We start from the raw sequence: 11,163 nt of genomic DNA on the forward strand, positions 1-11,163 counted from the left end.
AAAAATTGAAAAGAGGGTGGGGGATGTAACACGAAGACTTCCTAGGGGGTCACCAATCCTAGTACTACTCTCGCCCAAGCACGCTTAACTTCGGAGTTCTGATGGGATGCGGTGCATTAGTGCTGGTATGATCGCATCCGTCATGTACTGCGCGCAAAATGTACTTGACCCTCTCTCTCCGCGCAACTTCTCTCGCTTAGCGGTTTAGCGGTTTAAAAGGATAGTATCCTTAGCGAGCGGTACAGCGGTTTAAAAGAAAAAATTGAAAAGAGGGTGGGGGATGTAACACGAAGACTTCCCAGGGGGTCACCAATCCTAGTACTACTCTCGCCCAAGCACGCTTAACTTCGGAGTTCTGATGGGATCCGGTGCATTAGTGCTGGTATGATCGCATCCGTCATGTATTGCGCGCAAAATGTACTTGACCCTCACTCTCCGCGCAACTTCTCTCGCTTAGCGGTTTAGCGGTTTAAAAGGATTGTACCCTTAGCGAGCGGTCCAGCGGTGTAAAAGAAAAATTGAAAAGAGGGTGGGGGATGCAACACGAGGACTTCCCAGGGGGTCACCCATCCTAGTACTACTCTCGCCCAAGCACGCTTAACTTCGGAGTTCTGATGGGATCCGGTGCATTAGTGCTGGTATGATCGCATCCGTCATGTACTGCGCGCAAAATGTACTTGACCCTCTCTCTCCGCGCAACTTCTCTCGCTTAGCGGTTTAGCGGTTTAAAAGGATAGTACCCTTAGCGAGCGGTCCAGCGGTGTAAAAGAAAAATTGAAAAGAGGGTGGGGGATGTAACACGAAGACTTCCAAGGGGGTCACCCATCCTAGTACTACTCTCGCCCAAGCACGCATAACTTCGGAGTTCTGATGGGATCCGGTGCATTAGTGATGGTTTGATCGCATCCGTCATGTACTGCGCGCAAAATGTACTTGACCCTCTCTCTCCGCGCAACTTCTCTCGCTTAGCGGTTTAGCGGTTTAAAAGGATAGTATCCTTAGCGAGCGGTCCAGCGGTTTAAAAGAAAAAATTGAAAAGAGGGTGGGGGATGCAACACGAGGACTTCCCAGGGGGTCACCCATCCTAGTACTACTCTCGCCCAAGCACGCTTCACTTCGGAGTTCTGATGGGATCCGGTGCATTAGTGCTGGTATGATCGCATCGGTCATGTACTGCGCGCAAAATGTACTTGACCCTCTCTCTCCGCGCAACTTCTCTCGCTTAGCGGTTTAGCGGTTTAAAAGAATAGTACCCTTAGCGAGCGGTCCAGCGGTTTAAAAGAAAAATTGAAAAGAGGGTGGAGGATGCAACACGAGGACTTCCCAGGGGGTCACCCATCCTTGTACTACTCTCGCCCAAGCACGCTTCACTTCGGAGTTCTGATGGGATCCGGTGCATTAGTGCTGGTATGATCGCATCGGTCATGTACTGCGCGCAAAATGTACTTGAACCTCTCTCTCCGCGCAACTTCTCTCGCTTAGCGGTTTAGCGGTTTAAAAGGATAGTACCCTTAGCGAGCGGTCCAGCGGTTTAAAAGAAAAATTAAAAAGAGGGTGGGGGATGCAACACGAGGACTTCCCAGGGGGTCACCCATCCTAGTACTACTCTCGCCCAAGCACGCTTAACTTCGGAGTTCTGATGGGATCCGGTGCATTAGTGCTGGTATGATCGCATCCGTCATGTACTGCGCGCAAAATGTACTTGACCCTCTCTCTCCGCGCAACTTCTCTCGCTTAGCGGTTTAGCGGTTTAAAAGGATAGTACCCTTAGCGAGCGGTCCAGCGGTTTAAAAGAAAAATTGAAAAGAGGGTGGGGGATGTAACACGAAGACTTCCTAGGGGGTCACCAATCCTAGTACTACTCTCGCCCAAGCACGCTTAACTTCGGAGTTCTGATGGGATGCGGTGCATTAGTGCTGGTATGATCGCATCCGTCATGTACTGCGCGCAAAATGTACTTGACCCTCTCTCTCCGCGCAACTTCTCTCGCTTAGCGGTTTAGCGGTTTAAAAGGATAGTACCCTTAGCGAGCGGTCCAGCGGTTTAAAAGAAAGATTAAAAAGAGGGTGGGGGATGCAACACGAGGACTTCCCAGGGGGTCACCCATCCTAGTACTACTCTCGCCCAAGCACGCATAACTTCGGAGTTCTGATGGGATCCAGTGCATTAGTGATGGTATGATCGCAGCCGTCATGTACTGCGCGCAAAATGTACTTGACCCTCTCTCTCCGCGCAACTTCTCTCGCTTAGCGGTTTAGCGGTTTAAAAGGATAGTACCCTTAGCGAGCGGTCCAGCGGTTTAAAAGAAAGATTAAAAAGAGGGTGGGGGATGCAACACGAGGACTTCCCAGGGGGTCACCCATCCTAGTACTACTCTCGCCCAAGCACGCTTAACTTCGGAGTTCTGATGGGATCCGGTGCATTAGTGCTGGTATGATCGCATCCGTCACGTACTGCGCGCAAAATGTACTTGACCCTCTCTCTCCGCGCAACTTCTCTCGCTTAGCGGTTTAGCGGTTTAAAAGGATAGTACCCTTAGCGAGCGGTCCAGCGGTTTAAAAGAAAGATTAAAAAGAGGGTGGGGGATGCAACACGAGGACTTCCCAGGGGGTCACCCATCCTAGTACTACTCTCGCCCAAGCACGCTTAACTTCGGAGTTCTGATGGGATCCGGTGCATTAGTGCTGGTATGATCGCATCCGTCACGTACTGCGCGCAAAATGTACTTGACCCTCTCTCTCCGCGCAACTTCTCTCGCTTAGCGGTTTAGCGGTTTAAAAGGATAGTACCCTTAGCGAGCGGTCCAGCGGTTTAAAAGAAAGATTAAAAAGAGGGTGGGGGATGCAACACGAGGACTTCCCAGGGGGTCACCCATCCTAGTACTACTCTCGCCCAAGCACGCTTAACTTCGGAGTTCTGATGGGATCCGGTGCATTAGTGCTGGTATGATCGCATCCGTCACGTACTGCGCGCAAAATGTACTTGACCCTCTCTCTCCGCGCAACTTCTCTCGCTTAGCGGTTTAGCGGTTTAAAAGGATAGTACCCTTAGCGAGCGGTCCAGCGGTTTAAAAGAAAGATTAAAAAGAGGGTGGGGGATGCAACACGAGGACTTCCCAGGGGGTCACCCATCCTAGTACTACTCTCGCCCAAGCACGCTTAACTTCGGAGTTCTGATGGGATCCGGTGCATTAGTGCTGGTATGATCGCATCCGTCACGTACTGCGCGCAAAATGTACTTGACCCTCTCTCTCCGCGCAACTTCTCTCGCTTAGCGGTTTAGCGGTTTAAAAGGATAGTACCCTTAGCGAGCGGTCCAGCGGTTTAAAAGAAAGATTAAAAAGAGGGTGGGGGATGCAACACGAGGACTTCCCAGGGGGTCACCCATCCTAGTACTACTCTCGCCCAAGCACGCTTAACTTCGGAGTTCTGATGGGATCCGGTGCATTAGTGCTGGTATGATCGCATCCGTCACGTACTGCGCGCAAAATGTACTTGACCCTCTCTCTCCGCGCAACTTCTCTCGCTTAGCGGTTTAGCGGTTTAAAAGGATAGTACCCTTAGCGAGCGGTCCAGCGGTTTAAAAGAAAGATTAAAAAGAGGGTGGGGGATGCAACACGAGGACTTCCCAGGGGGTCACCCATCCTAGTACTACTCTCGCCCAAGCACGCTTAACTTCGGAGTTCTGATGGGATCCGGTGCATTAGTGCTGGTATGATCGCATCCGTCACGTACTGCGCGCAAAATGTACTTGACCCTCTCTCTCCGCGCAACTTCTCTCGCTTAGCGGTTTAGCGGTTTAAAAGGATAGTACCCTTAGCGAGCGGTCCAGCGGTTTAAAAGAAAGATTAAAAAGAGGGTGGGGGATGCAACACGAGGACTTCCCAGGGGGTCACCCATCCTAGTACTACTCTCGCCCAAGCACGCTTAACTTCGGAGTTCTGATGGGATCCGGTGCATTAGTGCTGGTATGATCGCATCCGTCACGTACTGCGCGCAAAATGTACTTGACCCTCTCTCTCCGCGCAACTTCTCTCGCTTAGCGGTTTAGCGGTTTAAAAGGATAGTACCCTTAGCGAGCGGTCCAGCGGTTTAAAAGAAAGATTAAAAAGAGGGTGGGGGATGCAACACGAGGACTTCCCAGGGGGTCACCCATCCTAGTACTACTCTCGCCCAAGCACGCTTAACTTCGGAGTTCTGATGGGATCCGGTGCATTAGTGCTGGTATGATCGCATCCGTCACGTACTGCGCGCAAAATGTACTTGACCCTCTCTCTCCGCGCAACTTCTCTCGCTTAGCGGTTTAGCGGTTTAAAAGGATAGTACCCTTAGCGAGCGGTCCAGCGGTTTAAAAGAAAGATTAAAAAGAGGGTGGGGGATGCAACACGAGGACTTCCCAGGGGGTCACCCATCCTAGTACTACTCTCGCCCAAGCACGCTTAACTTCGGAGTTCTGATGGGATCCGGTGCATTAGTGCTGGTATGATCGCATCCGTCACGTACTGCGCGCAAAATGTACTTGACCCTCTCTCTCCGCGCAACTTCTCTCGCTTAGCGGTTTAGCGGTTTAAAAGGATAGTACCCTTAGCGAGCGGTCCAGCGGTTTAAAAGAAAGATTAAAAAGAGGGTGGGGGATGCAACACGAGGACTTCCCAGGGGGTCACCCATCCTAGTACTACTCTCGCCCAAGCACGCTTAACTTCGGAGTTCTGATGGGATCCGGTGCATTAGTGCTGGTATGATCGCATCCGTCACGTACTGCGCGCAAAATGTACTTGACCCTCTCTCTCCGCGCAACTTCTCTCGCTTAGCGGTTTAGCGGTTTAAAAGGATAGTACCCTTAGCGAGCGGTCCAGCGGTTTAAAAGAAAGATTAAAAAGAGGGTGGGGGATGCAACACGAGGACTTCCCAGGGGGTCACCCATCCTAGTACTACTCTCGCCCAAGCACGCTTAACTTCGGAGTTCTGATGGGATCCGGTGCATTAGTGCTGGTATGATCGCATCCGTCACGTACTGCGCGCAAAATGTACTTGACCCTCTCTCTCCGCGCAACTTCTCTCGCTTAGCGGTTTAGCGGTTTAAAAGGATAGTACCCTTAGCGAGCGGTCCAGCGGTTTAAAAGAAAGATTAAAAAGAGGGTGGGGGATGCAACACGAGGACTTCCCAGGGGGTCACCCATCCTAGTACTACTCTCGCCCAAGCACGCTTAACTTCGGAGTTCTGATGGGATCCGGTGCATTAGTGCTGGTATGATCGCATCCGTCACGTACTGCGCGCAAAATGTACTTGACCCTCTCTCTCCGCGCAACTTCTCTCGCTTAGCGGTTTAGCGGTTTAAAAGGATAGTACCCTTAGCGAGCGGTCCAGCGGTTTAAAAGAAAGATTAAAAAGAGGGTGGGGGATGCAACACGAGGACTTCCCAGGGGGTCACCCATCCTAGTACTACTCTCGCCCAAGCACGCTTAACTTCGGAGTTCTGATGGGATCCGGTGCATTAGTGCTGGTATGATCGCATCCGTCACGTACTGCGCGCAAAATGTACTTGACCCTCTCTCTCCGCGCAACTTCTCTCGCTTAGCGGTTTAGCGGTTTAAAAGGATAGTACCCTTAGCGAGCGGTCCAGCGGTTTAAAAGAAAGATTAAAAAGAGGGTGGGGGATGCAACACGAGGACTTCCCAGGGGGTCACCCATCCTAGTACTACTCTCGCCCAAGCACGCTTAACTTCGGAGTTCTGATGGGATCCGGTGCATTAGTGCTGGTATGATCGCATCCGTCACGTACTGCGCGCAAAATGTACTTGACCCTCTCTCTCCGCGCAACTTCTCTCGCTTAGCGGTTTAGCGGTTTAAAAGGATAGTACCCTTAGCGAGCGGTCCAGCGGTTTAAAAGAAAGATTAAAAAGAGGGTGGGGGATGCAACACGAGGACTTCCCAGGGGGTCACCCATCCTAGTACTACTCTCGCCCAAGCACGCTTAACTTCGGAGTTCTGATGGGATCCGGTGCATTAGTGCTGGTATGATCGCATCCGTCACGTACTGCGCGCAAAATGTACTTGACCCTCTCTCTCCGCGCAACTTCTCTCGCTTAGCGGTTTAGCGGTTTAAAAGGATAGTACCCTTAGCGAGCGGTCCAGCGGTTTAAAAGAAAGATTAAAAAGAGGGTGGGGGATGCAACACGAGGACTTCCCAGGGGGTCACCCATCCTAGTACTACTCTCGCCCAAGCACGCTTAACTTCGGAGTTCTGATGGGATCCGGTGCATTAGTGCTGGTATGATCGCATCCGTCACGTACTGCGCGCAAAATGTACTTGACCCTCTCTCTCCGCGCAACTTCTCTCGCTTAGCGGTTTAGCGGTTTAAAAGGATAGTACCCTTAGCGAGCGGTCCAGCGGTTTAAAAGAAAGATTAAAAAGAGGGTGGGGGATGCAACACGAGGACTTCCCAGGGGGTCACCCATCCTAGTACTACTCTCGCCCAAGCACGCTTAACTTCGGAGTTCTGATGGGATCCGGTGCATTAGTGCTGGTATGATCGCATCCGTCACGTACTGCGCGCAAAATGTACTTGACCCTCTCTCTCCGCGCAACTTCTCTCGCTTAGCGGTTTAGCGGTTTAAAAGGATAGTACCCTTAGCGAGCGGTCCAGCGGTTTAAAAGAAAGATTAAAAAGAGGGTGGGGGATGCAACACGAGGACTTCCCAGGGGGTCACCCATCCTAGTACTACTCTCGCCCAAGCACGCTTAACTTCGGAGTTCTGATGGGATCCGGTGCATTAGTGCTGGTATGATCGCATCCGTCACGTACTGCGCGCAAAATGTACTTGACCCTCTCTCTCCGCGCAACTTCTCTCGCTTAGCGGTTTAGCGGTTTAAAAGGATAGTACCCTTAGCGAGCGGTCCAGCGGTTTAAAAGAAAGATTAAAAAGAGGGTGGGGGATGCAACACGAGGACTTCCCAGGGGGTCACCCATCCTAGTACTACTCTCGCCCAAGCACGCTTAACTTCGGAGTTCTGATGGGATCCGGTGCATTAGTGCTGGTATGATCGCATCCGTCACGTACTGCGCGCAAAATGTACTTGACCCTCTCTCTCCGCGCAACTTCTCTCGCTTAGCGGTTTAGCGGTTTAAAAGGATAGTACCCTTAGCGAGCGGTCCAGCGGTTTAAAAGAAAGATTAAAAAGAGGGTGGGGGATGCAACACGAGGACTTCCCAGGGGGTCACCCATCCTAGTACTACTCTCGCCCAAGCACGCTTAACTTCGGAGTTCTGATGGGATCCGGTGCATTAGTGCTGGTATGATCGCATCCGTCACGTACTGCGCGCAAAATGTACTTGACCCTCTCTCTCCGCGCAACTTCTCTCGCTTAGCGGTTTAGCGGTTTAAAAGGATAGTACCCTTAGCGAGCGGTCCAGCGGTTTAAAAGAAAGATTAAAAAGAGGGTGGGGGATGCAACACGAGGACTTCCCAGGGGGTCACCCATCCTAGTACTACTCTCGCCCAAGCACGCTTAACTTCGGAGTTCTGATGGGATCCGGTGCATTAGTGCTGGTATGATCGCATCCGTCACGTACTGCGCGCAAAATGTACTTGACCCTCTCTCTCCGCGCAACTTCTCTCGCTTAGCGGTTTAGCGGTTTAAAAGGATAGTACCCTTAGCGAGCGGTCCAGCGGTTTAAAAGAAAGATTAAAAAGAGGGTGGGGGATGCAACACGAGGACTTCCCAGGGGGTCACCCATCCTAGTACTACTCTCGCCCAAGCACGCTTAACTTCGGAGTTCTGATGGGATCCGGTGCATTAGTGCTGGTATGATCGCATCCGTCACGTACTGCGCGCAAAATGTACTTGACCCTCTCTCTCCGCGCAACTTCTCTCGCTTAGCGGTTTAGCGGTTTAAAAGGATAGTACCCTTAGCGAGCGGTCCAGCGGTTTAAAAGAAAGATTAAAAAGAGGGTGGGGGATGCAACACGAGGACTTCCCAGGGGGTCACCCATCCTAGTACTACTCTCGCCCAAGCACGCTTAACTTCGGAGTTCTGATGGGATCCGGTGCATTAGTGCTGGTATGATCGCATCCGTCACGTACTGCGCGCAAAATGTACTTGACCCTCTCTCTCCGCGCAACTTCTCTCGCTTAGCGGTTTAGCGGTTTAAAAGGATAGTACCCTTAGCGAGCGGTCCAGCGGTTTAAAAGAAAGATTAAAAAGAGGGTGGGGGATGCAACACGAGGACTTCCCAGGGGGTCACCCATCCTAGTACTACTCTCGCCCAAGCACGCTTAACTTCGGAGTTCTGATGGGATCCGGTGCATTAGTGCTGGTATGATCGCATCCGTCACGTACTGCGCGCAAAATGTACTTGACCCTCTCTCTCCGCGCAACTTCTCTCGCTTAGCGGTTTAGCGGTTTAAAAGGATAGTACCCTTAGCGAGCGGTCCAGCGGTTTAAAAGAAAGATTAAAAAGAGGGTGGGGGATGCAACACGAGGACTTCCCAGGGGGTCACCCATCCTAGTACTACTCTCGCCCAAGCACGCTTAACTTCGGAGTTCTGATGGGATCCGGTGCATTAGTGCTGGTATGATCGCATCCGTCACGTACTGCGCGCAAAATGTACTTGACCCTCTCTCTCCGCGCAACTTCTCTCGCTTAGCGGTTTAGCGGTTTAAAAGGATAGTACCCTTAGCGAGCGGTCCAGCGGTTTAAAAGAAAGATTAAAAAGAGGGTGGGGGATGCAACACGAGGACTTCCCAGGGGGTCACCCATCCTAGTACTACTCTCGCCCAAGCACGCTTAACTTCGGAGTTCTGATGGGATCCGGTGCATTAGTGCTGGTATGATCGCATCCGTCACGTACTGCGCGCAAAATGTACTTGACCCTCTCTCTCCGCGCAACTTCTCTCGCTTAGCGGTTTAGCGGTTTAAAAGGATAGTACCCTTAGCGAGCGGTCCAGCGGTTTAAAAGAAAGATTAAAAAGAGGGTGGGGGATGCAACACGAGGACTTCCCAGGGGGTCACCCATCCTAGTACTACTCTCGCCCAAGCACGCTTAACTTCGGAGTTCTGATGGGATCCGGTGCATTAGTGCTGGTATGATCGCATCCGTCACGTACTGCGCGCAAAATGTACTTGACCCTCTCTCTCCGCGCAACTTCTCTCGCTTAGCGGTTTAGCGGTTTAAAAGGATAGTACCCTTAGCGAGCGGTCCAGCGGTTTAAAAGAAAGATTAAAAAGAGGGTGGGGGATGCAACACGAGGACTTCCCAGGGGGTCACCCATCCTAGTACTACTCTCGCCCAAGCACGCTTAACTTCGGAGTTCTGATGGGATCCGGTGCATTAGTGCTGGTATGATCGCATCCGTCACGTACTGCGCGCAAAATGTACTTGACCCTCTCTCTCCGCGCAACTTCTCTCGCTTAGCGGTTTAGCGGTTTAAAAGGATAGTACCCTTAGCGAGCGGTCCAGCGGTTTAAAAGAAAGATTAAAAAGAGGGTGGGGGATGCAACACGAGGACTTCCCAGGGGGTCACCCATCCTAGTACTACTCTCGCCCAAGCACGCTTAACTTCGGAGTTCTGATGGGATCCGGTGCATTAGTGCTGGTATGATCGCATCCGTCACGTACTGCGCGCAAAATGTACTTGACCCTCTCTCTCCGCGCAACTTCTCTCGCTTAGCGGTTTAGCGGTTTAAAAGGATAGTACCCTTAGCGAGCGGTCCAGCGGTTTAAAAGAAAGATTAAAAAGAGGGTGGGGGATGCAACACGAGGACTTCCCAGGGGGTCACCCATCCTAGTACTACTCTCGCCCAAGCACGCTTAACTTCGGAGTTCTGATGGGATCCGGTGCATTAGTGCTGGTATGATCGCATCCGTCACGTACTGCGCGCAAAATGTACTTGACCCTCTCTCTCCGCGCAACTTCTCTCGCTTAGCGGTTTAGCGGTTTAAAAGGATAGTACCCTTAGCGAGCGGTCCAGCGGTTTAAAAGAAAGATTAAAAAGAGGGTGGGGGATGCAACACGAGGACTTCCCAGGGGGTCACCCATCCTAGTACTACTCTCGCCCAAGCACGCTTAACTTCGGAGTTCTGATGGGATCCGGTGCATTAGTGCTGGTATGATCGCATCCGTCACGTACTGCGCGCAAAATGTACTTGACCCTCTCTCTCCGCGCAACTTCTCTCGCTTAGCGGTTTAGCGGTTTAAAAGGATAGTACCCTTAGCGAGCGGTCCAGCGGTTTAAAAGAAAGATTAAAAAGAGGGTGGGGGATGCAACACGAGGACTTCCCAGGGGGTCACCCATCCTAGTACTACTCTCGCCCAAGCACGCTTAACTTCGGAGTTCTGATGGGATCCGGTGCATTAGTGCTGGTATGATCGCATCCGTCACGTACTGCGCGCAAAATGTACTTGACCCTCTCTCTCCGCGCAACTTCTCTCGCTTAGCGGTTTAGCGGTTTAAAAGGATAGTACCCTTAGCGAGCGGTCCAGCGGTTTAAAAGAAAGATTAAAAAGAGGGTGGGGGATGCAACACGAGGACTTCCCAGGGGGTCACCCATCCTAGTACTACTCTCGCCCAAGCACGCTTAACTTCGGAGTTCTGATGGGATCCGGTGCATTAGTGCTGGTATGATCGCATCCGTCACGTACTGCGCGCAAAATGTACTTGACCCTCTCTCTCCGCGCAACTTCTCTCGCTTAGCGGTTTAGCGGTTTAAAAGGATAGTACCCTTAGCGAGCGGTCCAGCGGTTTAAAAGAAAGATTAAAAAGAGGGTGGGGGATGCAACACGAGGACTTCCCAGGGGGTCACCCATCCTAGTACTACTCTCGCCCAAGCACGCTTAACTTCGGAGTTCTGATGGGATCCGGTGCATTAGTGCTGGTATGATCGCATCCGTCACGTACTGCGCGCAAAATGTACTTGACCCTCTCTCTCCGCGCAACTTCTCTCGCTTAGCGGTTTAGCGGTTTAAAAGGATAGTACCCTTAGCGAGCGGTCCAGCGGTTTAAAAGAAAGATTAAAAAGAGGGTGGGGGATGCAACACGAGGACTTCCCAGGGGGTCACCCATCCTAGTACTACTCTCGCCCAAGCACGCTTAACTTCGGAGTTCTGATGGGATCCGGTGCATTAGTGCTGGTATGATCGCATCCGTCACGTACTGCGC

General features: G+C 51.7%; 44 non-coding genes across 44 annotated transcripts; all 44 read right to left on the reverse strand.

The window, feature by feature from the left end:
• Positions 1-20: 20 nt before the first annotated feature.
• Positions 21-139, reverse strand: LOC116008927. Its single transcript, XR_004096274.1, has one exon. It is a non-coding gene; the product is annotated as a 5S ribosomal RNA (ribosomal RNA).
• Positions 140-277: 138 nt separating this feature from the next.
• Positions 278-396, reverse strand: LOC116008670. Its single transcript, XR_004096037.1, has one exon. It is a non-coding gene; the product is annotated as a 5S ribosomal RNA (ribosomal RNA).
• Positions 397-533: 137 nt separating this feature from the next.
• Positions 534-652, reverse strand: LOC116008771. Its single transcript, XR_004096129.1, has one exon. It is a non-coding gene; the product is annotated as a 5S ribosomal RNA (ribosomal RNA).
• A 137-nt stretch (positions 653-789) lies between these two features.
• Positions 790-908, reverse strand: LOC116008937. The gene has a single exon (XR_004096284.1). It is a non-coding gene; the product is annotated as a 5S ribosomal RNA (ribosomal RNA).
• Positions 909-1,046: 138 nt separating this feature from the next.
• LOC116008300 lies at positions 1,047-1,165 on the reverse strand. Its single transcript, XR_004095692.1, has one exon. It is a non-coding gene; the product is annotated as a 5S ribosomal RNA (ribosomal RNA).
• A 137-nt stretch (positions 1,166-1,302) lies between these two features.
• Positions 1,303-1,421, reverse strand: LOC116008529. Its single transcript, XR_004095905.1, has one exon. It is a non-coding gene; the product is annotated as a 5S ribosomal RNA (ribosomal RNA).
• Positions 1,422-1,558: 137 nt separating this feature from the next.
• On the reverse strand, positions 1,559-1,677 carry LOC116008782. Its single transcript, XR_004096140.1, has one exon. It is a non-coding gene; the product is annotated as a 5S ribosomal RNA (ribosomal RNA).
• A 137-nt stretch (positions 1,678-1,814) lies between these two features.
• On the reverse strand, positions 1,815-1,933 carry LOC116008928. Its single transcript, XR_004096275.1, has one exon. It is a non-coding gene; the product is annotated as a 5S ribosomal RNA (ribosomal RNA).
• A 137-nt stretch (positions 1,934-2,070) lies between these two features.
• Positions 2,071-2,189, reverse strand: LOC116008754. The gene has a single exon (XR_004096114.1). It is a non-coding gene; the product is annotated as a 5S ribosomal RNA (ribosomal RNA).
• Positions 2,190-2,326: 137 nt separating this feature from the next.
• On the reverse strand, positions 2,327-2,445 carry LOC116008795. The gene has a single exon (XR_004096152.1). It is a non-coding gene; the product is annotated as a 5S ribosomal RNA (ribosomal RNA).
• Positions 2,446-2,582: 137 nt separating this feature from the next.
• On the reverse strand, positions 2,583-2,701 carry LOC116008807. Its single transcript, XR_004096163.1, has one exon. It is a non-coding gene; the product is annotated as a 5S ribosomal RNA (ribosomal RNA).
• Positions 2,702-2,838: 137 nt separating this feature from the next.
• Positions 2,839-2,957, reverse strand: LOC116008819. The gene has a single exon (XR_004096174.1). It is a non-coding gene; the product is annotated as a 5S ribosomal RNA (ribosomal RNA).
• A 137-nt stretch (positions 2,958-3,094) lies between these two features.
• LOC116008830 lies at positions 3,095-3,213 on the reverse strand. The gene has a single exon (XR_004096185.1). It is a non-coding gene; the product is annotated as a 5S ribosomal RNA (ribosomal RNA).
• Positions 3,214-3,350: 137 nt separating this feature from the next.
• Positions 3,351-3,469, reverse strand: LOC116008842. The gene has a single exon (XR_004096194.1). It is a non-coding gene; the product is annotated as a 5S ribosomal RNA (ribosomal RNA).
• A 137-nt stretch (positions 3,470-3,606) lies between these two features.
• LOC116008853 lies at positions 3,607-3,725 on the reverse strand. Its single transcript, XR_004096205.1, has one exon. It is a non-coding gene; the product is annotated as a 5S ribosomal RNA (ribosomal RNA).
• Positions 3,726-3,862: 137 nt separating this feature from the next.
• On the reverse strand, positions 3,863-3,981 carry LOC116008865. Its single transcript, XR_004096216.1, has one exon. It is a non-coding gene; the product is annotated as a 5S ribosomal RNA (ribosomal RNA).
• A 137-nt stretch (positions 3,982-4,118) lies between these two features.
• On the reverse strand, positions 4,119-4,237 carry LOC116008876. The gene has a single exon (XR_004096227.1). It is a non-coding gene; the product is annotated as a 5S ribosomal RNA (ribosomal RNA).
• Positions 4,238-4,374: 137 nt separating this feature from the next.
• LOC116008888 lies at positions 4,375-4,493 on the reverse strand. The gene has a single exon (XR_004096238.1). It is a non-coding gene; the product is annotated as a 5S ribosomal RNA (ribosomal RNA).
• Positions 4,494-4,630: 137 nt separating this feature from the next.
• On the reverse strand, positions 4,631-4,749 carry LOC116008899. The gene has a single exon (XR_004096249.1). It is a non-coding gene; the product is annotated as a 5S ribosomal RNA (ribosomal RNA).
• Positions 4,750-4,886: 137 nt separating this feature from the next.
• Positions 4,887-5,005, reverse strand: LOC116008912. Its single transcript, XR_004096260.1, has one exon. It is a non-coding gene; the product is annotated as a 5S ribosomal RNA (ribosomal RNA).
• A 137-nt stretch (positions 5,006-5,142) lies between these two features.
• On the reverse strand, positions 5,143-5,261 carry LOC116008924. The gene has a single exon (XR_004096271.1). It is a non-coding gene; the product is annotated as a 5S ribosomal RNA (ribosomal RNA).
• Positions 5,262-5,398: 137 nt separating this feature from the next.
• Positions 5,399-5,517, reverse strand: LOC116008935. The gene has a single exon (XR_004096282.1). It is a non-coding gene; the product is annotated as a 5S ribosomal RNA (ribosomal RNA).
• Positions 5,518-5,654: 137 nt separating this feature from the next.
• On the reverse strand, positions 5,655-5,773 carry LOC116008947. The gene has a single exon (XR_004096293.1). It is a non-coding gene; the product is annotated as a 5S ribosomal RNA (ribosomal RNA).
• Positions 5,774-5,910: 137 nt separating this feature from the next.
• LOC116008959 lies at positions 5,911-6,029 on the reverse strand. The gene has a single exon (XR_004096304.1). It is a non-coding gene; the product is annotated as a 5S ribosomal RNA (ribosomal RNA).
• Positions 6,030-6,166: 137 nt separating this feature from the next.
• LOC116008971 lies at positions 6,167-6,285 on the reverse strand. The gene has a single exon (XR_004096315.1). It is a non-coding gene; the product is annotated as a 5S ribosomal RNA (ribosomal RNA).
• Positions 6,286-6,422: 137 nt separating this feature from the next.
• Positions 6,423-6,541, reverse strand: LOC116008983. The gene has a single exon (XR_004096326.1). It is a non-coding gene; the product is annotated as a 5S ribosomal RNA (ribosomal RNA).
• A 137-nt stretch (positions 6,542-6,678) lies between these two features.
• LOC116008995 lies at positions 6,679-6,797 on the reverse strand. Its single transcript, XR_004096336.1, has one exon. It is a non-coding gene; the product is annotated as a 5S ribosomal RNA (ribosomal RNA).
• Positions 6,798-6,934: 137 nt separating this feature from the next.
• LOC116009006 lies at positions 6,935-7,053 on the reverse strand. The gene has a single exon (XR_004096340.1). It is a non-coding gene; the product is annotated as a 5S ribosomal RNA (ribosomal RNA).
• A 137-nt stretch (positions 7,054-7,190) lies between these two features.
• On the reverse strand, positions 7,191-7,309 carry LOC116009017. Its single transcript, XR_004096341.1, has one exon. It is a non-coding gene; the product is annotated as a 5S ribosomal RNA (ribosomal RNA).
• Positions 7,310-7,446: 137 nt separating this feature from the next.
• Positions 7,447-7,565, reverse strand: LOC116009030. Its single transcript, XR_004096343.1, has one exon. It is a non-coding gene; the product is annotated as a 5S ribosomal RNA (ribosomal RNA).
• A 137-nt stretch (positions 7,566-7,702) lies between these two features.
• On the reverse strand, positions 7,703-7,821 carry LOC116009042. The gene has a single exon (XR_004096344.1). It is a non-coding gene; the product is annotated as a 5S ribosomal RNA (ribosomal RNA).
• A 137-nt stretch (positions 7,822-7,958) lies between these two features.
• LOC116009053 lies at positions 7,959-8,077 on the reverse strand. Its single transcript, XR_004096345.1, has one exon. It is a non-coding gene; the product is annotated as a 5S ribosomal RNA (ribosomal RNA).
• A 137-nt stretch (positions 8,078-8,214) lies between these two features.
• On the reverse strand, positions 8,215-8,333 carry LOC116009061. Its single transcript, XR_004096346.1, has one exon. It is a non-coding gene; the product is annotated as a 5S ribosomal RNA (ribosomal RNA).
• Positions 8,334-8,470: 137 nt separating this feature from the next.
• LOC116009062 lies at positions 8,471-8,589 on the reverse strand. The gene has a single exon (XR_004096347.1). It is a non-coding gene; the product is annotated as a 5S ribosomal RNA (ribosomal RNA).
• A 137-nt stretch (positions 8,590-8,726) lies between these two features.
• On the reverse strand, positions 8,727-8,845 carry LOC116009063. Its single transcript, XR_004096348.1, has one exon. It is a non-coding gene; the product is annotated as a 5S ribosomal RNA (ribosomal RNA).
• Positions 8,846-8,982: 137 nt separating this feature from the next.
• LOC116009064 lies at positions 8,983-9,101 on the reverse strand. Its single transcript, XR_004096349.1, has one exon. It is a non-coding gene; the product is annotated as a 5S ribosomal RNA (ribosomal RNA).
• Positions 9,102-9,238: 137 nt separating this feature from the next.
• On the reverse strand, positions 9,239-9,357 carry LOC116009065. Its single transcript, XR_004096350.1, has one exon. It is a non-coding gene; the product is annotated as a 5S ribosomal RNA (ribosomal RNA).
• Positions 9,358-9,494: 137 nt separating this feature from the next.
• On the reverse strand, positions 9,495-9,613 carry LOC116009066. The gene has a single exon (XR_004096351.1). It is a non-coding gene; the product is annotated as a 5S ribosomal RNA (ribosomal RNA).
• A 137-nt stretch (positions 9,614-9,750) lies between these two features.
• On the reverse strand, positions 9,751-9,869 carry LOC116009068. Its single transcript, XR_004096352.1, has one exon. It is a non-coding gene; the product is annotated as a 5S ribosomal RNA (ribosomal RNA).
• Positions 9,870-10,006: 137 nt separating this feature from the next.
• On the reverse strand, positions 10,007-10,125 carry LOC116009070. The gene has a single exon (XR_004096354.1). It is a non-coding gene; the product is annotated as a 5S ribosomal RNA (ribosomal RNA).
• Positions 10,126-10,262: 137 nt separating this feature from the next.
• LOC116009075 lies at positions 10,263-10,381 on the reverse strand. Its single transcript, XR_004096359.1, has one exon. It is a non-coding gene; the product is annotated as a 5S ribosomal RNA (ribosomal RNA).
• Positions 10,382-10,518: 137 nt separating this feature from the next.
• On the reverse strand, positions 10,519-10,637 carry LOC116009087. Its single transcript, XR_004096370.1, has one exon. It is a non-coding gene; the product is annotated as a 5S ribosomal RNA (ribosomal RNA).
• A 137-nt stretch (positions 10,638-10,774) lies between these two features.
• On the reverse strand, positions 10,775-10,893 carry LOC116009098. Its single transcript, XR_004096381.1, has one exon. It is a non-coding gene; the product is annotated as a 5S ribosomal RNA (ribosomal RNA).
• Positions 10,894-11,030: 137 nt separating this feature from the next.
• On the reverse strand, positions 11,031-11,149 carry LOC116009110. Its single transcript, XR_004096392.1, has one exon. It is a non-coding gene; the product is annotated as a 5S ribosomal RNA (ribosomal RNA).
• Between the last annotated feature and the right edge of the window lie 14 nt (positions 11,150-11,163).

This window comes from Ipomoea triloba, chromosome 16 (genome assembly GCF_003576645.1).
Source record: "Ipomoea triloba cultivar NCNSP0323 chromosome 16, ASM357664v1".
Lineage (NCBI taxonomy): Eukaryota > Viridiplantae > Streptophyta > Magnoliopsida > Solanales > Convolvulaceae > Ipomoea > Ipomoea triloba.